Source organism: Danio rerio, chromosome 20 (assembly GCF_052040795.2).
Source record: "Danio rerio strain M-AB ecotype USA chromosome 20, GRCz13ab, whole genome shotgun sequence".
In the NCBI taxonomy this organism is placed as follows: domain Eukaryota; kingdom Metazoa; phylum Chordata; class Actinopteri; order Cypriniformes; family Danionidae; genus Danio; species Danio rerio.
Window position 1 is genome coordinate 17,452,485 of NC_141040.1, and position 25,611 is coordinate 17,478,095.

Consider the following 25,611-nt stretch of genomic DNA (forward strand, 5'->3'; position numbering starts at 1 on the left):
TACTTATAAAATAAAAAAGCCAGTTGGAGAGGTTATGTTTTAATGAATGTTTTATTTTGATCTTATGTAGCTTGGTGAAATCTATAAAAATTTGTATAATAATGTGGGTGGTTTGAATTTAATTTAATTGAATTAAACAAATAAACAATTTAGAATTAATGGTGTTTGATTCCGCTGTGGCGACCCCCGATGAATAAAGGGACTAAGCCGAAGGAAAATAAATGAATGAATTGAGAATTAAATCAACAATATTATTATAAAACATCTACTAACGGTAGAAAAGATGACCTTTTTAGTTTAGTTCTATTGTCTAATATCCTTTATTATTTTAAATCATTCACTTTAAGACCAGCAAGCAAGATTAGTTTTAACACCCACACATCCCCCTCAAATATTAACCATTAAATAATTAGAAATTCCACCCAAAAGTAATTAAAAGATGAACACTTAAAAACATGATTATGATTTTTAATTTGTTTTTTTTAGAAGCACAACCTATTCATCAGCAAAGACAGCAGAAGCAGCTTGCATTATGTTTAAAGAGATTCTGAAGTGCAATTAGTCTCAATCATTAATGGATATCAGTGAGGACAGAACATTCATTTCAATAAACCTGTTTAAATTAGTTTACCGGTCAAGTCCGTCAGCCCCAAAAGCATAACAATGGGAAAAAGCCTGCATTTCCCCCCACGCACACCACAGTTGATGGTTAAAAAGCTTTTGTTAACACAGCTGAGAAAGCACAGATGTTGGTGAAGTGCTCTCGAAAACATTCACTTGCCTTAAATCCTTTTTACATAAAATTATGGTACATCATAATGCAGGAAAAACATAATGAAGGGAACTTACTATAAGCAGTCAGTCCAGTTGGATGGCAGTCCCGAAAAATCACTTCAATCTAATGAAACGTTAACTATCCTACAATTTTTAAGACCAAAAAAGTTTACTGGTCTTCAATATAATGTAATATCAAGGCAAAAAAGAACAAACAAAAAGAAAAATAAGTAAAATTTAGTTGTAGCCCAAGAGAGAGAGAGAGAGAGAGAGAGAGAGAGAGAGAGAGTGAGCCCGCGGGACTGTGTTTCCTCTGAGATTCATGCAATGTCTCCTCTTTGGTTTGTTATTCGGATGGTTACTAAGGGTAACTCATGCTCTAGACAATATATAGAGCAGTGACCAGTGACAATGACGAGCTCTCCATGGAGACCAGCACACATTTCTACTGGTCGATGTGAGTAGAGAGAGGAAGATCAAAGCAGCTCTTTGGCTTGTCTTTGTGATTTTATTGGGACGTCTAATGCTGAGCTTTTACGTTGGCAAACATTTGTGGATGGTAGCTTATAAATGCTAATGTACAGTGGAGATCAAAATTGGAGAAAAAATTATATATTTTTTTTTCCAGAAATCATCTAATCTGTCTTTTAACATTTAAATGAATTAAATGTTTTCTGTTTTCTGCTGATCTTAACCATCTTTTCTTCTGTCTTGTTTACAGTTTGTTGACTGTTTTAGTTTCCAAGCCACAACTTTGTCACCAAGGTTTTTCCAGGTATTTTTAATCAGGTTTACATCAGGACCCTGGGTTGTCATTTCATTATATTAAAGTTTTTAGCTTCAATAAACTACTATATCTGTTTTTGCAAAGACTTTCAGTTCAAATTTTCTTAAATGTTGAAACACAGAACGAGGAAACACAGATCTTTGCCATGTTCAGAGCTGAACTTGTAATCAATTTAGGCCTCAATGTTGAATTGATTGACTACTGAGATTCTCTGCATTATCAAGTCCACTCTCGAAATGTTCTTTCATATTTTAAGTCAGAATTATTAGCCCCCCTAAATTATAAGCGCCCCTGTTTATTTTTTTTCCCAATTTCTGTTTAATGGAAGGAAGATTGTTTCAGCACATTTCTAAGCATAATAGTTCAAAAAACCTGTTTCAAATAACTGATTTATTTAATCTTTTCCATGATTACAGTAAATAATTATTTACTTGATATTTTTAAGACACTTCTATACAGCTTAAAGTGACATTTAAAGGCTTAACTAGGTTAATAAGGTGATTTAGGCAGGTTAGGTTAATTAGGCAAGACATTCTATAACGATGGTTTGTTCTGTAGACTATCAAAAAAAAAATAATAGCTTAAAGGGGCTAATATTTTTGTCCCAATTTTGTTTTAAAAAAATTTAAAACTGCTTTTATTCTAGCCAAAATAAAACAAATAAGACTTTTTCTAGAAGAAAAAATATTATCAGACATACTGTAAAAATTTCCTTGCTCTGTCAAACATCATTTGGGAAATATTTAAAAAAGAAAAAAAATTCAAAAGGGGGCTAATAATTCTGACTTCAATTGTACAACTAGCATAACTTTGTGACATTATAAAGATGCAATGTTCTAGAAATCATAGATTTTTGATGATCACCTCTTGCGGTGGCTGGAAGATTCATTCATTTGGTTTTCATCTGGTCAACCTGTGGTCAGAGGATTTCAGTGACTTTAGAACGTATCATGATTCTGCAAAATCAGAGGAAATTGGAAAGTTTGTCAGTCAGTCAAACAAGGTTTGTTGAATTACAGCCCAATAAGCATGAAACAATGCAATGCTGTAACAGTTTATCCTCCAATAATAAAACACCCTGAACTGGTTGATCTAGTCTAGTCAATTCGTAACTTGTTGACTTATTATTGTTTTAGACTGTAATAAGATCTTACCTGCGTGTGAAAGCTACAGGAAAAACCCACAATTGTATCACAAAGTATTTATTGTAATTTGAGTAATTTGAATTTTACTCCTTAGATTTCACTTACACGCAAATTTCATACTTTCTTATTTTCAGGTAGTTAGTAATAGCTGGTGGGAGACAGCGTAGTCGTAATTGTACTCCAATTCAGTTGTTAGAAATTGTTTTACAAATTGAGACTGACTTTTTTTTCCTTCTTGATGTGCAAAGCAGGCATATCAAACTCATCTGGTCCTATGACATTAAAACAATTAAATAAAAAACAATTCATATATTTTATTCATTTTGTAAAATTAATTTAAAAGTTGAATTTCTTGCTCCAACTTATGGTACAGCATTATAATTCATAATTCTGGAAAAATAACAATGAAAGAAACTTACTTTAAGCAGTCAGTCCAGTTTGAAGGAAGTCCTGTAACCATCTTAGTTTACTTGTCTTCAATATTTAATGTAATATCGAGGTTTGCTCAAAACTAATAACAACACTTTCAGGGGTGGTACAACACTTTTCGGGGTGGTACGATGGCTCATAGCAACAAGGTCACTGGTTCAAGTCCCAGCTGGGCCAGTTGGCATCTCTGTGTGGAGTTTGCCTGTTCCCCCCATGTTGGCGTGGTTTCCTCTGTGTGCTCCAGTTTTCATGTGCTGTAGGTGAATTGAATAAACTTAATTGGTCGTAGTGTATGAGTGTGTGTGTATGTGAGAGTATATGGGTGTTTTCCAGTTCTGAGTTGCGGCTGGAAGGGCATCCGCTGTGTAAATCATATGTCAGAATAGTTGGTGGTTGATTCCGCGGTGGCAACCTCTGAAATTGAGACTTATCCAAAGGAAATTGATTGAATGAGTTGTAGGATTACAGTTATTTAGACAGTTTCATTTTTACTTTTATTATTTTGATAGCAGTCAGCAATATATAAAATGAGGATGCGTATGGTTTATGAGAATGTGTTCTTCTCTTATAATGTCAGTTTGATGGCTTTAGTCAAAACATTCCTAACCACGCCACTCTTATCGTTAGTTTGCTATAAGGGGATTAAGCACAAATAGAAAGCTCAAAACATGGATCAAAACATGACCTCTCTAAACAGAAATTTAAAATATGGACTGATTGCTTGCTTTTTTGTCTAATCATCTTGTTTAATCCCGCCCATTTTCGCAGCTCCGTATGACAGAATTTTGCACACACAAACTCTAGTGTGATAGCAGCTTAGGAGTCAATTGCATTGCGCCATAGCACATTTGCATGCACTAGTTCCATGGCGGACATTGTAAGTGGAAAAAACTGAGTAGCTGCGTCCCAAATCGCATACTTATCGCATACTATTCTACGCCATTTTGTAGTATAAATTGTGTAAGTAGTGTGTTCACACTGAAAACTCTAAAAATAATAAGTGCATTTTAATTACCTGGATGATGCACTCAATCAGCCGCTAAAATGAAGTGTGGAATGATGGACACTTCCCGCACTCAACAACCGCAGGTTTGCTCAACGTAGCGGAAGGGGCGGAGGTACCGGGCGCACATGTTGGATAACTTTATTTATTTTGGATGGTAAAGGCAAAATTCTCCTACGAGAGTGATTATAGCGCCTTCCGATGGTGAATGAAGTTATACTCACGGCAGGTATTAGTTGATAATTCGGTCGTTTATTTCACTAATTTGGCAACCGTCAAACGTCATTAGGGAAACGGTTTGAATTTCCGCTTAGTAAAAAAACATTAGTGTGCCATTTGGAGACGACACATACATATACTATGCTGTTGAGTGTGTAAGTGCATAAGTACATAGTGCATGAGCGCATAGTGTATAGTGTGCCATTTGGGATGCAGCTAGTGCTTAACTAGAGAGAAAACAGTTGAACAGAACATCTGCAGCGCAAGAATGAGAGAATGAGCCTCCTCATTTTATATTTTACTCTCGTGGATAGGGGAACGTGTTGTACTCACAGACATACATTAGCCTTTACATAATTAATTTTGTTTATTAAGCACAAAGATTTGTTTCAAAACTATTTCTAAATTCAGTTCTAATTTCTAGCAAACAAATAAATGAACAATAACAACGAGTGTGGTCAAATAACTGAGTTATATCCTAATACACATGCTGTGCCCTGTATGGTCTCAAACCTGACAGGTGGGCAAACCTAAGCTTGTTTTTAATGAAACAAATATAAATGTACATATAATAAATAATACTGCTAATAATAATTCAATTCAATTCAGCTTTATTTGTATAGCGCTTTTACAATGTAGATTGTGTCAAAGCAGCTTCACATAAATGGTCATAGTAACTGGAACAGTGTAGTTCAGTTTTTAGTGTTTAAGTTCAGTTCAGTTCAGTTTAGCTCAGTTCAGTGTGATTTAATCATTACTGAGAGTTCAAACACTGAAGAGCAAATTCATCGATGCGTAGCTCTACCAATCCTGAACCATGCGAGGCAGTGGCGACAGCGGAGAGGGAAAAAAAACTTCACCTGATGGGAGTGAAGAAAAAAAACCTTGAGAGAACCAGACTCAATTCGGCACGACCATTTTAATTTCTCCGCTGGCCAAAAGTCTTGTGCAGAGCTTCAGTCACCGCGGTGGAGTCTGGAAGATGGCCTCAGCGAAGACTCATCTGTCCCTGGAGCGTCGCTGGAATCAGTCTCATGTTCTCCACTTCCCATGACCATCAGCGCAGCAGCAGCTTAGGATATGGCCTGGTCCCGGATATGGAAACCTTGGGATTATCTCATCGCTGGTCTTGGATCCAATCAGTGACTCCGCATAATCTGAGGACCTCTGGATGAGTATCCCCTGGTGAAAATAGAGAATAAAGAGAATAATTAGCGTAGCTGCTGTTCATAGTGTATATAAGCAAGATGCAGAAGCCTGTGTGGAACCCGCTAGGTGATGCATTGAGTGTATAATAATAATAACATTATACAAAAGCAAATTGTTATGAATTAACTGAAAAAGTCCCCTGAGATGCAGAAGGCATGGAAGCGGTGGTTTTTATAATTGTGCAGGCTCGAAAATAATATTTTTAAAAAATATTTAAATCCTTTAATTCTTTTTCATTTGTAAATATATTTGCATATTGCTGATCATCCTGTGTGTATTAAGCAATGTTTAAGGGAGGCGCTCAACTAAAGCGCTCTGCGCTGGACTTTAGACCTGCTTTGATCTGATCTATTGTGCAGTCTATTATAGTTCTTCAAAATAATAACGCGCCAGCAATCCGCCTTGACATGCCTCCTTTTTTAGAGCAGAATGCCTATGGGCGCACATATGAGCGCAAATGCATTTGCTATTTAAAAAGTGTGGTGCAAAACATCAAAATGACTCTTGTGCCAAGATAAAACTAGCAACTGAAACTAGCCTTCACTGTATTGCGCCGGGTGTATGATAGGGCCCTATATGTTTTTCCCAGTCCGCCCCATGGCGCCTCACTTGTTCAAACATGAGCAGCCTTAGGCTAACTTATAATGGGATCTGACCAATTTGGGTCAGTCTTGTAAAGGCAAATCTCTGATCCCACTGAGAATTACACAAAAGAAAAAGCAAGCGCGCAAGTGTTTATCAGAAAGCCAGCCTGGAGGAGTGTGATGCCAAGCTCTGGATTAATGATTAGAGTTAGAGTTAACTAGCACATGTTTAGGAGAGATAACATTAGACTCAGGAGGATGCTGACCCTCATGCCCTAACAAACTAAAAAAAGTAATATAAAAATGTCAACTCATGAATATAATACCCATAGTTTATTATTTATCCTAATCATTTTTTTGTAATACTCCAAAATGAGCAACATTCTGTCATATTTTTGATTCTGAATTCAAATGGGCTGCACATTTGTCAGTGATAATATAACAATATCTTTTTGTAGACTTAATAAATTGAATAAACGTTCATCCTAAAACAACATCAAAAACCCATCATAAAACACACACAAAAATGGACATCCGCACATTGATGTACTTTTGACCAGCAAAACAACCACATAAAAATGATTATAAAATCTGAAATGTTTTATTCATTTGAAAGCTTCAATTCCAAAAAACACATTTACACTGATGTCAAAACAACATTGTTATTTAACATTGACATAAAAAAACATACCAAAAATCAATTACAGGACAGTCAAGGACAGGACAGTCATGAAATAAGACAAGATTTAATAATTGATTACAGTAAAGATTCTTGACACTATTCTAGTGTTCTTTTGTTACTAATTTGTTTTGTGATGATCGTTTCAAATTGTGCTATTACATTTCTTTTGTAATTTCAAAAAATCACGCAAGTTTCCTTTATTTTCTCAAGGTTTCTATTAAAACTTTTGATTAATTATTAACAAGCTTTTATGCTAATTTAAATATTACTTGGTCGGTTGGCGTTTCTGTGTGGAGTTTGCATGTTCTCCCTACGTTCGCGCGGGTTTCCTCTGGGTGCTCCGGTTTCCCCCACAGTCCAAAGACATGCGGTACAGGTGAATTATGTAAGCTAAATTGTTCATAGTGTATGAGTGTGTGTGTGTGTGAATGTGTGTGTGGATGTTTCCCAGAGATGGGTTGCGGCTGGAAGGGCATCCGCTGGATGGGTTGCGGCTGGAAAAGCATACGCTGCGTAAAAACTTGCTGGATAAGTTGGCGGTTCATTCCGCTGTGGCGACCCCGGATTAATAAAGGGACTAAGCCGACAAGAAAATGAATTAATGAATGAAACTAATGAAAGAAAAAAACTCAGCAAGGAGATTTAATCCAAAGAATGAGAGCCAACGAGAGCTGAAGAAATAAATCAATTGTTGTTTTCCCATGGATTGCTTTTTAGATCCATTTACGTAGTAAGTGGGTTCAACAGGTGGTGAGGACAGCATTTTCAGACATAATAAATACTTTTATTTGGCTTAGTAATTATTTGTTTATGAATGAATAAATTCCACGAGTTTGATTTTGTTTGTTTTCATTGTTGTTGAGTCTCCTAGCTCAACTAACAGGTCACCATTCTCAAACACAGCATTTGAAGACACTGCACATGATTTCATTTTTCATCAGAACTATTAAAATTAAGCTAAAATGATGTTTGTTAAAGTTGAGACGTGTTAGCAGAAGATCTTGTAATTGAACAAATCAAAGGGACAATGAGAATATAAAGAAAATGAAAAAATTATTTAAAAAGTCAGTCAAACCTTGATGACACTAAGCGACACTAAATCTTTGTTGCATCTTTGTTTAGATGTGATTAGTTCATATTGTTTAATCACTTTTGGAATCATTTGCAGTTTTTTCACCATAACAGTATATTATAACAGTTTATAACATACAAAGAGCACAGGATGGGGTATATTTATGAAACGCACTGATGATATTTATCTGACTCACTGTATGAAACAAAACTCACTTTTTTTTTTTGTCTTAAGTCAGTAGTGATTTAACTACTTTTTAAAAATGTCTTTGGGCACTTCAAGATAATTTACATCTAAATGTCAATAACAGTATCAAAAAGATTAACAGAATGCTTTAAGCAAAGCCAGAGGACATTGTACTATTGCACTTCAGCAATATTGTTTTGTCTCTGAAAGAATCAGTCATAGGTGACGAAATGGCGCAGTAAGTAATGCTGTCGCCTCACAGCAAAAAGGTCACTGGTTTGAGCCTCAGCTGGGTCAGTTGGTATCTGTGTGTGGAGCTTGCATGTTTGTGTGGGTTTCCTCGGGGTGCTCCGGTATCCCTCAGTCCAAAGACATATGGTACATGTGAATTGTGTATACAGTTTGTTTCCCTGTGATAGGTTGCAGCTGGAAGGGAATCCACGGCATAAAAACATATACAGGATAGGTTGGTGGTTCAATCGGCTGTGGTGACCCCAGATTAATAAAGGCATTAAGTTGATGATCAGTCATCTTCATTATTGCAATTCAATAATGCAACAACATAACAGTCACTGATTAACAAATGACTGCCTATAATAAATTATCTATTTGTAATCATTTAATAGGATCACCTAATTCTATCACTAACAATTTTAGGTCAAATAAAACCTGTCTATCAAAGATCTGTCAGGTAAATCTTTTTTGTTTGTAAAGATCATGGATTGCAATACTGTTTCACACTTGTAGGCTATTACTTTTCCCAAAACTTGTGGCGCGCTCACACACAAACACGCCGCCTCGCCCACAAAAACAATTATATTTTCATCCAAATCAATATTTAATTCCCTCAAGAGTGAGTGATGGGCCCATCAGTGGGATATACGCCTTTTAATCTGCGGTTCTTCACAGCTCTCTCTGTTCTCATATTGATCCTGAAAGCATGGAACAACAGGCCTGTTTTTAGCACTTGCCTGCAGCTCAGAGCGAGCTTTCTAACCCCGGCCCGCTGTCTTTTTCTTGGCTTCCCCCAGACACTCGTATGTGCATGTGAGCAGAGATTCATGATCATTTTACATGCTACTACAGTATCTCTGCCAGAGGCCTGTGAGGAACACATTATCTGAAACATGAGGCTGAAACTGGATTGTGTGCTATATAATCAAATAGGCTATGTAACATGAAATTAGCTCATTTTATGAATATTAATAATCAACAATAACAGTTTATTCTTAATTATTAATATTCCGGCTTAAGCTTCAGTCAGTTTGGTCAAACAAACATATAATGGTATCTATATGATCATGCTCGCGCAACGGAGCGGATTCCCAGATTATGAATATTAATTATCAACAATAACGAATTATTATTAACCATTAATATTCCGGATCAATTTATTGTTAATTTGACCAAACGAACACAAGCAGAGCCGCCGCTCTTCCGAGCGGACACGGTAATCTATTCATTTAGAAAAAGGGAATTTAATTGCTACTTCTTGTGAAGTAGATTAATCATTCAAAAGTTTTAAACAACTTTTAATAGCTAGGCAGGGGAATCTGTATTTCAGTGACATTTTCTTGTGAGGCAAACAATACAATTCATTTGATTATAATGGAATTTATTGACTAGTCAGACGTAACGAACAAGCAAACGCACAAACATACATTAAACACAAAAAAAAGGTAAACCACGTGGAGATATCGGGTCTATAGAACGGGTAACAGCAAAGAGAAATAGCAAAGCTAGGAAATATAGATTTCAGATAAAAGAGTGACAAAACTTTCAGTTCCACCCGCACCATTACGGACCACCAAGGTTATAAAAAAAAAACACCTTTTTGATAAAAGGGGCACAGCTTAATCGCATAACTAAAATCACCCGGTCTTTCATGTCTGGAGGTCTCTTTTATGCGTCTCTCTTCCGTCGTGATGAAACTCCTTTTGATGTCCTTCTTGATGTGTGGAGTTTGTAATGCAGTTCGGACGAACACGATCGCAAACTTTAAACTGAGTTTACTTTTGCCGGAAAATAAAGAAAACGTGGCGGGAAAGTCCATGCGGCTGTGAAGAGCCGTGTGGCCCTTAAAGGGACCACCATCAATGATGTTCCTTTTTAGGACGTTCTCTTTCTGCTGTGATGTTTGGGGGAAAGTCTCCTTATACCTGCGGGTCACGTGACAACCCGTACAGCATTCTGACCAATGATTTCAGGGGAAAGTTTGCGCGCGAACCTTCCTTTGTCTCGGGGCTGCTCGTATGCAAATTTGAGTGTCCGCCTAAAGCATGCGGACAGGCATTTAATACAGGGCTTTAAAGAATAAAGCAATGCGAGTTATGGTCTTGCTCTATGCATCATGTGTTGTAAAATGTCAGCAGAAACCCATCGGTACCAAACATGGGGGGGGTTTAAAGTACATCGACATAATTTTTCATATCCTTACAATATTTATGCTTTACAAAGGCCTAAATGGAACATGCATACAGGTTATAAGAGAGGTTACACAGGTAAGAAAAGTCAGAAATGAGATACAAAGTTTACAAAACATAACACATTGGTTTTGTGCTGGTTCAGGATTTGATGAGTTCATTTTCTTTCTGTCGGAACAGCCTCGTGGGGGTGTGTGTGTATTTGAGCAGGAATGTCTTTGAAGTTTTCCTGCTTATCTCTCCAGTCACCCTGAACAACTTAAGCTGTCACGAAAATCCAGACTTCTTGGAGCCAGGAGTCGTAAAACTGTTCTGTCGACCAAAGCCAGACCGTGATAAAATCAATAAGAAATTTTATCTGTGGACTGTACGCTACAGCTATCATAGTTGGATTGATTTGATGCAGTTTTGTGTTACTTGTGTGGCAATAAACCGTTATTAACAACAGTTTTAACTCCTAAAAGATGAGCTTTTAAAACACAATCAATCTAAACATAGCAAAGCACAGTATTGTAAATGAGACCAAACACTGAGAAGAAGGGATATAAGGGCACAGCCAAAGGAGTTGAGTCCAGAGGGGGATGACTGACCAAGGTAAAGTTGAGAGGGACGGAAAGAGCCTGATGTAAGAGTTTAGTCTGCCTCGACCCAACTTCCATTCCATATTGTGTGTTGATGCTCATTTCCCAAAAGGCCTGAATTATGATAGAGAAGACAAGTCAATACTTTGTTGTCTCAGCACTATTTGAGATGATCACATCCTGAGCAAATGGTTACTATTTGTGTTATTTTCGATTGTGATCTTAATTTTAAATCTCATATTAATCAAGTTACAAAAACTTGTTTTTATCATTTAAGAAATATTGCCAAAATTCATTCTTTCCTATCTTTTGATGATGCCAAGAAATTAATTCATGCTTTTATTTTCTCTCGACTTGATTATTGCAATGCTAATTATACTGGTTTACCTAAGGGTTCTATAATGAAGTTGCAACTGATACAAAATGCAGCAGCTAGAGTTTTAATGAAATTGAAGAAACAAGAGCACATTACACCAGTATTAATAGAATTACACTGGTTACCCGTGCACCAAAGAATAGATTTTAAGATTCTTTTATTGGTTTATAAAGCACTACACAACATGACACCTTCCTATATTTCCGACTGTTTATCAAAACATAACCCAACTGTTCGCTACGCTCTTCTAGCGCTGGACTTTTAGTATTTTACTCTGTAAACCTGATGCGATTTGGCGGCACTTCTTTTAGCCATTATGCCCCAAAAGTTTGGAACTGTCTCCCTCTTGAAGTGAAAAAATCCCCTAGTATTCATGTTTTTAAAAAGCGTGTTAGGACACATGTTTTTAAAATTGCGTATGAATACACAAGCTTTTAAGGTGAATGCATTTTATCTATATTGTTGTAGGTTTATGTGTGTATGTGTGGTGTGTGCTTGCATATATATAAGGACTATTGTGTGCGTGATCATGTGGATATATGCTTACTTTTATGTACATGAATGCTTTTATCTGAGTATATGTGACAAGTTTATGTGGTCTATTTTAATGCTTTTTTGTTGTTGTTTGTGAGGCACTTTGAGTTGCATGTATGTTGGAAAAGTGCTATACAAATAAAATTTATTATTTTTATTATTATTATTATTATTATTTTTAAAATGGGGACAGGTGTAAGACACGGAGAACCATCTCAAACAATAGGGTGGTGAAAGTGCATTAACCATACAGAGCACAACTGTGACGATAACCAAGGAGCAACTTTATTTACATTTAAAAGCAGTAAACTAAAACTGTATAAAAGATTTGAGTTTAAGAATGTTCAGGATTCATTCTGTCTCCGCTTAGCCCAGGGTACTGCCATGTACTTTGAGAGTGCTTTGCTGAATAAACATCCTCATCATTTTTGTTTCAACGGTAGAGCTGGTGGGTTGATGGGCCACAGTAAAGCCACAGCAACATTGGCGGAGCAAAAGAGCCAAGGTGAAAGACAATGGGTCAAAAGGCCAAGGTGGAGTCTGCAGCTTGAAGTTTGGATTTAGAAACAGGGGGTTCTCCAACCCGAAATTAGATGGTGACACAGATATTCTCTAAAACACGTTCCAGAAATGTGGTGAAAATCCTTCTTGGACCTGACACATGCAATCTTGTCTGGGACCAGCCCAGGAAGGAGGTAAAAGACAGTGGGATAAAGTTTCTCATATGGTCCTCAAGGGAGTGATTTCCCTGCTCCAGACAAATGAGCTGGATAGTAGAAATATCCATGGTGAAGCGAAAACTAATGCTGCCAAAAGTAAACAGCTTGAGTTAAGCTGTCTGGAAAATCACAAACATGAAGACAAAGTTTTTAAAAGTGAAATTCAAAGAAAGGGTGGTAAATCACAATGCAGCACCATAAAAAAGACTACAGAGAATGAACTGAGAAACATTGCACAACGGATGCACAAGAGAATGATTAACTGTGGATCAAGTCAACTAATAATGAACATAGAAAAAAGGACATAATAGAAGCAGGAAACTGTAGATAAATAATTAAGTAAAATAATTTATTAACTTATTTTATTTTAGCTAGTTTCGTTTTCATTTTACAACTTTTTTTTTATTTTCATTTTTTCATGTATTCAGTTTTACCAGTTACAATTCAGTGGTTTTAGATTTAAAATTCAGTTCTCTCTATATTTATAGAGAATGGAGGTATACAAAACCTGAGAGAAAAACATTTTGTTTCAAAATATGAAACCAACCAGATTAATTTTGTGCCCGAAATGTGTTTCAAACTTGTATCGATGTACTCCTATTTATTTTCTAGCAATTAAGAATGTGTTTGAAAACATAAAAAAGTATGCTAACGTCATCTCCTGTTTTGGCAGCTCCGCGATAGGCTGATCTGTTTAAAGTCTAGGTAGATGCAAGCTACAATGTGGCTGGTGTGGTTGTGTTACAGGCTGATGATAATTGTATCAATCAACCTATTAGCTATTTCTCACAAAAGTTTAACTCATATCAACCAAATTATTCTATTATCGAGAAAGAAGCTTTAGCTTTGATTTGGGCACTTCATTTTGAGGTTTACCTGACTTCCTATGTCATTGGTAAAACCTCAAAATGTTGAAGTGCCCATATCAAAGCTAATTGTGGTATATTTCCATCACAATCTCCTTACCTTCTTGCATTCTTTACAAAATCCAAATCAGCAACTGATACGATGCTCTCTTTTCTTAAAACCATTTGCTCTGGATATATTCGTCACTCTTTAGATCCGAACAAACGAATCGTCTAGCGATCGTTCGAGTGAACAGTCGTGTTTATTATGGCTATTGCTATCAAAATAAAAACCCATTAAATTTGAGCAGGGTAACAAGATCCAAGTTTAAGACATTGGATTCATAAATATACACAGTCACCTTTCTTTATACAAATTAAACTTTATTGACTAATCTAACAGAAACTAACATCTAACACAAACACACATTCATACTCGTGTAGTGAAGAGTAAAGAAGGTAAATAAGAGGTTGAGAGAATGTAATGATGGGAAAACCTTGGAGTTTGTAAGAGAAAACCAAGCGAACCAAACACAATCAAATTCAGTATAACCCTTCTAGGGTCTTTTAGAGTTGCATTTAGTCTACTTCACTTGACATGGAAGTGTACTTGTACGTGTGTCCATGTGATGTAAGGTAGCTCCCTTGGTTGTGCACGTGGTTCTGCTGGTTGTTCCTTGTTCTCGCAAGGGTTAGAGTGGGGTGAGTCGGTGTTTGAAGTTGAAGCGGCAAAAGGGGCCAGTTGTGCTGACCACTGGTTTGCGACGCACTAACCTAACTAGACTCTCGATTGAAAATAAAGAATAGAAAGTATTTTAGGTGTGGAGGTCCGAGCTGTGCGATATCTGTCCCTTTCCGTCTGGGTCTTTGCCTGCTTTCTTGGAGGTTTCTCTGCTTAGGTCTCATTCTTAGGTTGTTGCAGTTGAAGAGTTTTCAGAGAAAAGAGTTGCGGGTTAAGAGAGCATGGTTCAAGAGCTGGTTTCAGAGAGGATTGAAAAGAGCAGAGAGAGATGGTTTAAGAGTTGCGGTTTAAAGAGAGAGAGGCGTAGCTTTGGTCACAAGCTTTATAGGGCAGGTTCGGATCCACCCTCCATGGAAAGTTGACCAATTAGAAACTAACTTCCTTGAATCATGGGTTTATGGTTCTTTGTTCGAAGAAGCTGAATTTGCATAGGCAGAAATGAGGCAGAAATGTTCAAGTCTCTTAAAATGTTACTATGCTGCACTCGTATTAACATAAAATGTCAACCATCAATTAGTACAGAAAGTTAGCTTCAAAACAAATCTAAACATGAACAGTTTATGAGCTTGTTTAGCTTCGGTAGAGTTAAACATTTTATGCAGAAGTATTAAAACCAAAATATTGAGCAAGGGAAACGTTGCACAACACATAATTACACATAAAGAGAGAGTAAAGTTTACATTAAAACATCAGTCTTAAGCAAGGAGCTTAAAGAAGTCCTGTTCAATTCTTTTGTGCTGTGCTTTGAGCACATTCCTTTTGGGTCATAAATTCCTTGGAATTGGATTACAACTGACCATTGAGTCTTCCTTGGGCAAAGTTGGCTCATTTGTTGAATAAAAAGCAAAATAATTATGTGTCTGGTCAGCCATATTTGAAAAAAATCAAAATTGTAATGCTTAGGTAATAAGGGGGTAACAACCCAGCCGGCACACGACCGACCTTCAACGTTGAAATATGGATGAAATAAGGTCAGATGTGTTTTGAACGTTGAAATAATGTTGATAGAACGTTTAATGTTGAACGGTTGAAAAACAGCCTGCATATGACAAGGCTTCAACGTTGAAATATGGTTGAAAATACGTCAGTAGTTGCTTTAATGTTGAAACAATGTTGAATGATAAATGGTTGAAAAAAGTTACAGAAATCCTTGTACAAATCAACGTTGACATTTTTTTTATCATGATCTGTATGTTGAATTAACGTCATGGCTTCACCCAATATTCAACATGTTTGGTTACCATGGTATCGGAGGACTCGGCGCACGCGGCCGCGCGCAGCGCTTCACTTCACTTAATTACGAACACCTGACCTGCAGTGCAGCAGAATTCAGAGGTAAGCGTGTTTTTAGATGCTTTAATGTTTTATTTACCCCCCGATTTTGTTTTACACACAGTGTATCTTAAATGTGACTTGGTGTAGTGTTTCGAATTTTGAAGCATTTAAAACTTTCCAGTTTGGTTTTTAGTCTTGTTTGCGCTCCGGTGACGCGCAGCTAACCTCGAGGTAATGTCACATGTTTAACGTTAGTCTAAATAAGCGTTTTTATGGCAAATTCAAAGCGATAAACTCCAAACGCAGTTTAAAGTTACTGAGCAACGTTATAAAACAATATCCTTTTTATACGCTGTATCATTAGTGTTATTATTACAAAGTGAACTGCTGTCGTTTCACTGTTGTTGTTGTTTTTGCTTTTAGAGATGTAACTTACTTCAGAGACGCACTAACTTGCACAGCATTGAATGGAAAAGGCTTTGTCCATGTAAGTTTACTTTAGCTTTAACTAAGCTATCTGTTAAATCTTCTTGGTGCTTTGGTTGGTGATATTCTCTTTCTAATCTGTTTGTTTATTGATTGTTAGGCTATGTTGTGATATTATATTGTTATATTGATATTATTATTGTGAAATCATGTTGTGATGTTATACTATGTGACAGTATTGGGGAACAAATATGTATTAAGTTAGAAATTAATGCTTAAATTACACTTTGTATAGTAGCAGATAAGTGGTGTAATGGGTTTTAATTTTCTGGGTTTTCTGGAAGGTCCAGTTGAGGGGCATCAAGAACACGCAGATGGCCTAAACCTGTGTCAGCCTGGACAGACTGCAGTTCTGCTATTCCACGCCAAGGCTTTTGTATGGATGTCTGACTACTACTGTGTTCTCTAAAGGTATTACTGGAGCAAAACAACAGCACCTGTTACAGTGAAATTTGTATTCATAAAAATAGTGATACATGTGTAGCAGGTCCAGTACATGTGATGTCATTGAGAAGTTGTTTTTATTAAATGTCATTAAAACAAATAAATAAACATGCTATTTAAATAAATCTAAATATTAAAAACTTGAGGATTAAGATGAGAAATGAAATGCATCATCTGTCTTGAGAAAGGGGTCTACTTAAGAATTCTGGTGTTTTCCAACTGAAAGGGATAGTTCACCCAAGAATGAAAATTTACTCACATTTTACTTCCCAAATGGTTTAAAACCATTATGAGTTTATTTTGTTGAACAAAAAAAGAGGCTATTCTGAAAAAAAAAACTAAAAACCTGTAAACATTGACCTTCATAGTAGAAAAAAATACTATAGAAGTCAATGGTTATAGATTTGCAGCTTTCTTCAAAATATCTTCTTTTTTGTTCAACGTGGTCAGTAAATGACGACAGAATAAACATTTTGAACTATCCCTTTAATTTTCTGTCCTATATGAAGACTTTTGTAGAAGTGCTCCTTCTAGAGTTTTTCTCAACCATATGTCTAAAAAGCTTCAAACAGCTTTTACAGTACATGTAATGGTTTACAACAACTTGTAATTATTAGATGTGTTGAATGTTTCATGATTCTTTGCTGCAGCCTTTGTAAAAAAAAAAAAGTAATTTTTTTGAGAATCTGAAATTTGAATTCTGGAAATGCTGGCACCTGTGGTGGCGAAGGGCTTCCTGACGATATCACACCTAATTCTTCACTTCTCTTAGTTAGGAATATTCAGATGGATGAGTCAAAATTATTGAGTGTGATGATATTATAGGACAAATTTGGATTCAATAAAAAATAAATATTTGAATTTCACTTTGTATAATAGCAGATACCAACTTGGTTGTAACCTCGTATTTCATTTATTGCAGGTTTTCTGGAAGCTCCATTTGAGTTCATCAAGGACATACTGATGGCCTAAACCAGTGTCAGCCTAGACAGACAGACAGACAGACATCTATTGCAGCTCTGCTACACCACACCAAACTCTCTGCTTTTGTATGGATGTCTGACTAGTACGGTGTTCTCTAAAGGTATAACTGGAGCAAAACAACAGCACCCGTTACAGTGAAATTTGTGTTCATAAAAGATAGTGATATATGTGTAACAGGTCCAGTACATTTGTCATAAAGGTTAAATCACAGTAAGTACTGTAAAAATAACTTGTTTGCCTTTGCCACAACAGGTCATATATACGCTAACACATTTGTATTTACTGTTTTGTTTTGCCTCACTAAAGTGTTGTTGGAGCTTGGTATGTTCACAGTTGAAATCACTGAAGTCACATGGAACGTTTTGACAATGTGTTTTGTGCCTTATCTTGACAATGACCATCTTGGGACTATTGCTGTCTGTAGAGGATGAGGAGCATTTAATCTAAAATATTTTAGTTTGTGTTCTGAAGATTAACAGGTCTCTGGGATGACACAAGTACTTAATAACAGAACCTATATGAACAGTTAATGTGACATGTAATAGTGAAATAGTGGTCCAACATTCACAAATGTGAGCCATTATTATAAGACCCATGTGAACATGCAATTTTTATGATACTAATAATAATAGAATAACAAATTGCTTTTACTGTTGTGTTTGTGAGCGAGAATCAAATCATATATTCTACACATTTTCTTGATGATTTACTGAAATATTTGTCTACATGTTCCACTGTCACAGGTGCTCAGTTTTGCTGCAGTAATGCTAAACACAATAGATGTACTTTATGCAAAAAAAAAAAAAAAAAAAAAAAAAAACTACTAAATATTTAGCATGCAGACCTGCAAAGAGAAGGAGTAATGTCAGGTTTAGATTATAGCGTGAGTTTTCACTATTGTGAAAGTGAAGCCATTCATTCACAATGAAATGGAATAGCAAACCTCGTTATTGATTTTGTAGGAAACTCACCTGGTGTTTGTGAAATAAATATGTATTTAAGTGCTAGACTGATATAGATGTTTAAGTGTTTTACACTTGATTCTTTGTCCCAGTGCCATCTTTTACCTCAAGTTTTTCTCCCAACCTATAAAACCTCAAACAGATGTAATGTATTTTACTTGTGATTCTTAGTTGTGAGTGATGTTTTTTATTTTATTTTTTTTACTGCAGCCACTTTAAAAATGGGTATTTTGTAAACTTTGTAAACGGAATTGTATTTTGGAGACTGTGATGGTTGAAGCGTAGTTTAGTTACTTAGTTTAATTTAGTTAGTATCTGTCTTTCTGAAGACAGCAACACTTTACAATAAGGTTGTATTAGTAAGTGTTAATGTATTTACTAACATGAACAAAGAACAATGAAGCATCTTTCATATAAAGAAAGTACAGTTCATGTCAGCTCAGTGCATTAATGTTAACAAGCATGCATTTTGATTTTAATAGCATCGGGACATATTTCAATTAATTAAATGATTAATAAATGTTGTACAAGTATTTGTTCTTTGTTCATGTTAGTAAACATTAACTAACTTTAATTCATGAAACCTAATTAAAAATTGACTATTTAATTGTATGCCTTTTTCTGTATTTGAGCATGTATAGTAACCTGCATGGTTTTAATGAACTATGTATGGTGTAAATGTTGCTGTATATTTAGAATAATTGAAATAATGAGGTGTGTATTAAATAAATTGATACACAGGCTAAGTTGTGTATTTGTGTCGTGTATTTTTAATTAGTAAAAATGTGTTTGCTATATTTATGGACTTTGCGTTGTATGTAATTCCTATTTAACTTACGTTGAAATGTATGACGGTGAAACAACGTCACGGTATCAACGTTGATCCAATTTGCAAAATCGAAATGTTAATCAACCTTCATTAAACGTCTACAAAACCACCATAATTCTGTCACGTTCAAAATAAATGTTCGGGTGGATCCAATAGCGAGTGAACAAAGTAATTTATTAAACACAGTCAAACTCAAAAAGGCAGGTGTAACAAAAGAGTGAGGTGCTAAGGCTAGGGGAACAGGACAGGAATCGAACAGGAAATCAGGCTCTAGCAGAAGCTCCTCACGGTCCTGAGCACAGACAGAGAGACACACATGAGCACACGTAACGAACTGACAATGAACATTAAACACGTAGCACTTAAATAGTCACGATGATGTAATTCAGCTGGCGAAAAATCAATCCAGCGGAGTGACGTAAGGCCACGTGACCAAAACAACACACGTGGGCCACAAAAGCAAAACAAACCCACATGATCACACAGACATTCCGGAAGAGCGCACAAACCTGCAACCGTGACATTACCCCTCTCTCAAGAGCACCTCCTGGTGCTCCCAGAAGCGCTTACCTGGCGATTGTAATCATCGATAAGAGAGTGATCCAATATGTCCTTTGCAGGGACCCAACTCCTCTCCTCCGCACCATAACCTTCCCAGTCCACCAAGTACTGAAATCCTCGCCCCCTCCGTCTTCAGTCCAGAATGCGCTTAACCGAATAAACGGTCTCCCCATCTACGAGACGCGGCGGGGGGGGAACCGGAGTGGGCGGATTAATCGCCGTATGAAAAACGGGCTTTAATTTGGAAACATGGAACACGGGATGAATTCTCCTGTACGCTGGAGGAAGTTTGAGGCGGACTGCCACCGGACTAATGATCTTGATGACAGTGAATGGGCCAATAAATTTGGGTGCAAGTTTATTACATACGGAACGCAAGGGAATATTCTTAGTTGAAAGCCACACTTTTTGACCGACGACGTAAACGGGAGGCTTCGACCGGTGGCGATCGGCTTTAGCCTTAGTGCGCGCACCCACTTGGAGGAGGGTCTGCCTGGCCCTGTTCCAAGTGCGTCGGCACCTCTGGACAAAGGCGTGGGCGGAGGGGACCGCGACTTCGGATTCCAGACTGGGAAAAGCTGGTGGCTGGTAACCTAAACTACACTGAAACGGAGAAAGGCCCGTAGCCGACACTGGTAATGAATTGTGTGCGTACTCCACCCATGGGAGCTGCTGACTCCAAGAGGAGGGATTCTGGGAAACCAAACAACGTAACATTCGCTCGAGATCTTGGTTTGCCCTCTCAGTTTGTCCGTTACTCTGAGGATGAAACCCAGAAGAAAGACTTACAGTCGCTCCCAATAAATGACAAAATTCTCTCCAAAATTTAGAGACAAACTGGGGCCCCCTGTCAGAAACCACGTCCGTCGGGAGGCCATGAATGCGAAAGACGTGATTAATGACAGCATCCGCTGTCTCTCTGGCTGAGGGTAATTTGGGCAGAGGAATAAAAGGAGCTGCCTTCGAGAACCGGTCCACAACGGTCAAAACAACCGTATTGCCACCAGACGGCGGGAGCCCGGTGACGAAATCTAGCGAAATGTGCGACCAGGGTCTCGAAGGCACTGACAGCGGCTGAAGGAGTCCAGCGGGAGGGCGATTAGAAGTCTTAGAAACAGCACAAACAGAACAGGCCAAAACAAACTCGCGTATGTCCCGTGCCATAGCTGGCCACCAGAATCGCTGTTTAACTAAAAATAATGTACGACTCACCCCCGGATGACAAGCCACTTTGGAGGAATGTCCCCACCGAATGACGTCAGACCGAATCTCCTCCGGCACAAACAAACAACTGGGTGGGCATCCGGCCGGGGGCGTTACCCCATCCAGGGCTGTGCGGACCCTGCTCTCGATCTCCCATGTCACAGCAGAAATACAAATCCTCTGGGGAACGATGGGCTCAAGAGACGTATTGCGCTCGGAAGAATCAAAAAGACGGGATAACGCGTCGGGTTTGATGTTTTTGGAACCCGGCCGATAAGAGATGGTAAAATCGAAACGACCGAAAAATAATGCCCACCGAGCCTGCCTGGAGCTGAGTCGTTTGGCGGACCTGATGTATTCAAGGTTCTTATGATCGGTCCAAACGATAAAGGGAACCCCCGAACCCTCCAACCAATGACGCCACTCCTCCAAAGCGAGTTTGACAGCCAACAACTCCCTATTACCAATGTCGTAATTACGTTCTGCGGGAGATAATCGATGAGAGAAAAACGCGCATGGATGAATTCTGTCATCCGAGGCGGCGCGCTGGGACAGGATAGCTCCCACCCCCACCTCTGACGCGTCAACCTCCACCACAAACTGCCGGGAGGGATCAGGTGTCACTAAAATAGGAGCTGAAACAAAGCGGCTCTTCAGATTGGAGAATGCAGCCTGTGCTGCGATCGACCACCTGAAGGGAGTTTTGGAGGAGGTTAAGGACGTCAGAGGGGCGGCGAGCTGGCTGAAATTGCGAATAAAACGCCGGTAAAAATTAGCGAAGCCCAGAAATCTCTGCAGGGCCTTACGAGACTCGGGGATTGGCCAATTCACCACAGCCTGAACTTTCTCTGGATCCATGCGCACCCCCTCGACTGACACAATGTGTCCTAGAAAGGGAACAGACTGTGCATGGAACACGCATTTCTCCGCCTTGACAAAAAGCCCATTCTCTAGCAGCCGCTGAAGCACTCGCCTGACGTGCTGCACATGTTCCTGGAGAGAACGAGAAAAAATCAGAATGTCATCCAGGTAGACATAAATAAACTGATCTATCATATCTCGCAACACGTCATTTACGAGTGCTTGGAAAACCGCAGGAGCATTAGAAAGCCCAAAAGGAAGAACACAATATTCAAAATGCCCCCTGGGGGTCAAAAACGCGGTTTTCCACTCATGACCCTGCTTCATGCGAACCAAATGATATGCGTTGCGGAGATCTAATTTCGTGAAAAACGAAGCCCCCTGCAGACGCTCGAACGCTGAAGACATCAGCGGCAAAGGATATGTATTCTTCACCGTGATGCTGTTCAGCCCTCGATAGTCAATGCAGGGTCTAAGGGACCCATCCTTCTTTTTCACGAAAAAAAACCCCGCACCCGCCGGTGAAGAAGAGGGCCGTATGATCTTGGCCGCTAGAGAATCAGAAATATATTTCTCCATGGCCTCCCTCTCAGGAATAGAAAGAGAGTATAACTTGCCTTTAGGCGGAGACGTACCTGGCAATAAATCTATTGCACAGTCATAGGGACGGTGAGGAGGCAGTGAAGCAGCTCGAGACTTACTGAACACTCTCTTCAGGTCGAGGTACTCACTGGGCACGTTTGACAGGTCCATGCGCTCCTCCTGAAACACAGAACAAGAAACAGCAGAACGAGCAGACGAAAGACAAGACTGATGACAGTTCTCACTCCACGAAAGTATGGCATTAAGACCCCAGTTAATGTGAGGCTTATGAAGAATTAACCAAGGATGACCTAAAACCACTGGTGTGTTAGAACAGTCTGTTAAAAAAAATGAAATGTGTTCAACATGATTTCCAGACGTGATCAGCTTTATGGGTTTAGTGGAGTGAGTGATAGTGGGAAGGGAAAGTCCGCTGAGTGCGCGTACTGCAATGGGTTGTGACAGTGCAATAACCGGAAGTTTAAAACTGAAAGCGAAACCAGAGTCAATGAAGTTTCCCTCCGCCCCGGAATCGACGAGCGCCTGTGTGTCTTGAGTTCCGGAACCCCATGATAAGGAGACGGGCAGTATAGTGGCAGACGTAGAGGATTTGTCCAAATTAATTTCACCCATCAGTAACCTCTTACCTACTGATGGGTGTTGACTTTTACGGGACAGGAAGCCACCCGATGCCCCGCCCCACCGCAGTAGAGACAGAGTCCCTCCGTTCTTCGCCGGCGCTTCTCCTCTACGGACAAGCGGGATCTGCCCAACTGCATGGGTTCCGGGTCAACGCTCCCAACTTCCGGTGCCATCGGCGAGACCGGCGAGTCAGGGACAGGATCCGGAAACCTGTTTTGCCGCATGCGACTCTCACGGCGAAGCAGTCTGGAGTCCACCCGGATGGCCAAATCCACTAGCTCGTCGAGGGTCTTGGGAAGATCTAGGGAGTAGATCTCGTCCTGAAGACGATCCGAAAGGCCATGAAGGAACATGTCCCATTGAGCCTCCGCGTTCCAGCCGGATTCAGCAGCCAAAGTGCGGAACTCAATGGAATAGTCCGCCACGCTCCGATTCCCCTGGCGTAGCTCAGCGAGGACTCGAGCGGCCTCTCTCCCAGAGGCGGCCCGATCAAAGACCTTTTTTAGTTCCTTTGAGAACAGGTCGAACGAAGAACAACAGGGTAATTTCTTCTCCCATGCTGTGGTTCCCCATTGAGCCGCCCTTCCTGAAAGGAGAGTGATGACGAACGCCACCTTGGCCTGCTCTGAGGAAAACAAAGATGGCTGCAGGGAGAAGTACAGGGAGCATTTGGCTAAGAAGGACCGGCATAAGTGAGGCTCCCCAGCATAGCAGATCGGCGGAGGAAGGCGAGGCTCAACTGAGCGACCAACGCCCAAGTTAGCACTGGCAGTCACCGGCGCAGGTATCACCTCCGGAGCTGGTGCAGGCTCCCCTTGTGTTGTTCCGGAAATCAGCTGTTGGACCTGAGTAGTGAGTAACGACACCTGACCAACCAAGGCCTGGATAGCCTGTGCAGTCGTGGCTAAAGCCTCGTCCTGGCGATCGATCCTGGCGTTGCTAGCAGTAAGGAACTCCGATATCTGAGAAGTACTCGCTGGATCCATGGTAAAGGTCAGTTCGTTTTGTCACGTTCAAAATAAATGTTCGGGTGGATCCAATAGCGAGTGAACAAAGTAATTTATTAAACACAGTCAAACTCAAAAAGGCAGGTGTAACAAAAGAGTGAGGTGCTAAGGCTAGGGGAACAGGACAGGAATCGAACAGGAAATCAGGCTCTAGCAGAAGCTCCTCACGGTCCTGAGCACAGACAGAGAGACACACATGAGCACACGTAACGAACTGACAATGAACATTAAACACGTAGCACTTAAATAGTCACGATGATGTAATTCAGCTGGCGAAAAATCAATCCAGCGGAGTGACGTAAGGCCACGTGACCAAAACAACACACGTGGGCCACAAAAGCAAAACAAACCCACATGATCACACAGACATTCCGGAAGAGCGCACAAACCTGCAACCGTGACAAATTCACCCATGAAAAAGGTAAGAGTGAAACAACGTTGTGATTTCAACGGTGAATCACCGGTGGTGGTCCGACGGTGAAACAACGTCATAAACGTTGATCCAATTTGCAAAATCGAAAGGTAATTCAACGTTGATCCAACCATAGACCTGACGTTGATTCAACGTTGAATCACCGTTGAAATGCCGGCTGGGAACCAGATATTCAACACGAAAAATTACAGCGTAAGTATATTGAATTTACGGTGTACTTATCTATAAATTGCAAAGGAACAAATCATTTTTCCTTTGAGGCAATTTGTTCCTTTGCAATTTATAGATAAGTACACCGTAAATTCAATATACTTCCGCAGTACTTTGCGGGTTGTAAAAGAAAGCGTTACCAAACATTACTTCAAAAAAATTAGCAGGTTAACGCGTTCTTCCGATTCACTTCACTGCATCCAATGTCTTTTCATGTCTTTTCCACAAAAAAAAAAACAAATATTAGCGCCTTAATTTGATCAGCATTTGACCCTAATTGAGGCACTTTATTGTAGTTTTTTAGCTTGGTTAGAGCAAACTCAGGCAGAGTTAGTGTAAATAGCTTTTGCCAACAAGGCGGGACACTATAGTGCAAATAGCCACTAGTTAAAAAAAATATATATATATCTTGGCTTTTTTATTCAATTTTGTTTGGTTCCCTTTATTTAGCCAGCACATACAGTAACACATGGTATTTTGAGTTTTCTTGTATTTTTCCTTGAAGAGAGAGAGAGAGAGAGAGAGAGAGAGAGAGAGAGAGAGAGAGAGAGAGAGAGAAGAGAGAAAGATTGGGTCAGTGGTTTGCATTGTACTGGAAGCTTGTGCTGATTCAGCACTTCAGGCTATAGAGAAGAGGAGAGCATAAAATAAGATAACAAAAGTTCTTCAAACACTCCTGTGTGCACACAACGACATAATGCAGATTTAAAGCACACACATGCACTGCAGCACATCCAGAGGAGGATCAAGCTTATTTTACTGCAGCTACACTATATAAAAGATCACTCATATGTTGTAAGAAAAGACTTACATCCGTCAGTT

The 25,611-nt window shown here is 39.0% G+C and overlaps 1 protein-coding gene and 1 long non-coding RNA gene across 4 annotated transcripts in view; one reads left to right on the forward strand and one right to left on the reverse strand.

The window, feature by feature from the left end:
- Nucleotides 1–1,137, reverse strand: part of ccdc190 (coiled-coil domain containing 190) — a 40,860-nt gene extending 39,723 nt beyond the window's left edge. For all 3 annotated transcript variants that reach the window (XR_015518262.1, XR_015518261.1, XM_087298094.1), the window contains exon 1: nt 850–1,137. The gene's annotated coding sequence lies outside the window, so the exon portion shown is untranslated. The remainder of the gene's footprint in view (nt 1–849) is intronic.
- Nucleotides 1,138–15,507: 14,370 nt separating this feature from the next.
- Nucleotides 15,508–18,291, forward strand: LOC137488628 (uncharacterized). The gene is made up of 4 exons (XR_015518264.1): nt 15,508–15,645; nt 16,027–16,072; nt 16,356–16,482; nt 17,438–18,291. It is a non-coding gene; the product is annotated as an uncharacterized LOC137488628 (long non-coding RNA).
- Nucleotides 18,292–25,611: the final 7,320 nt, after the last annotated feature.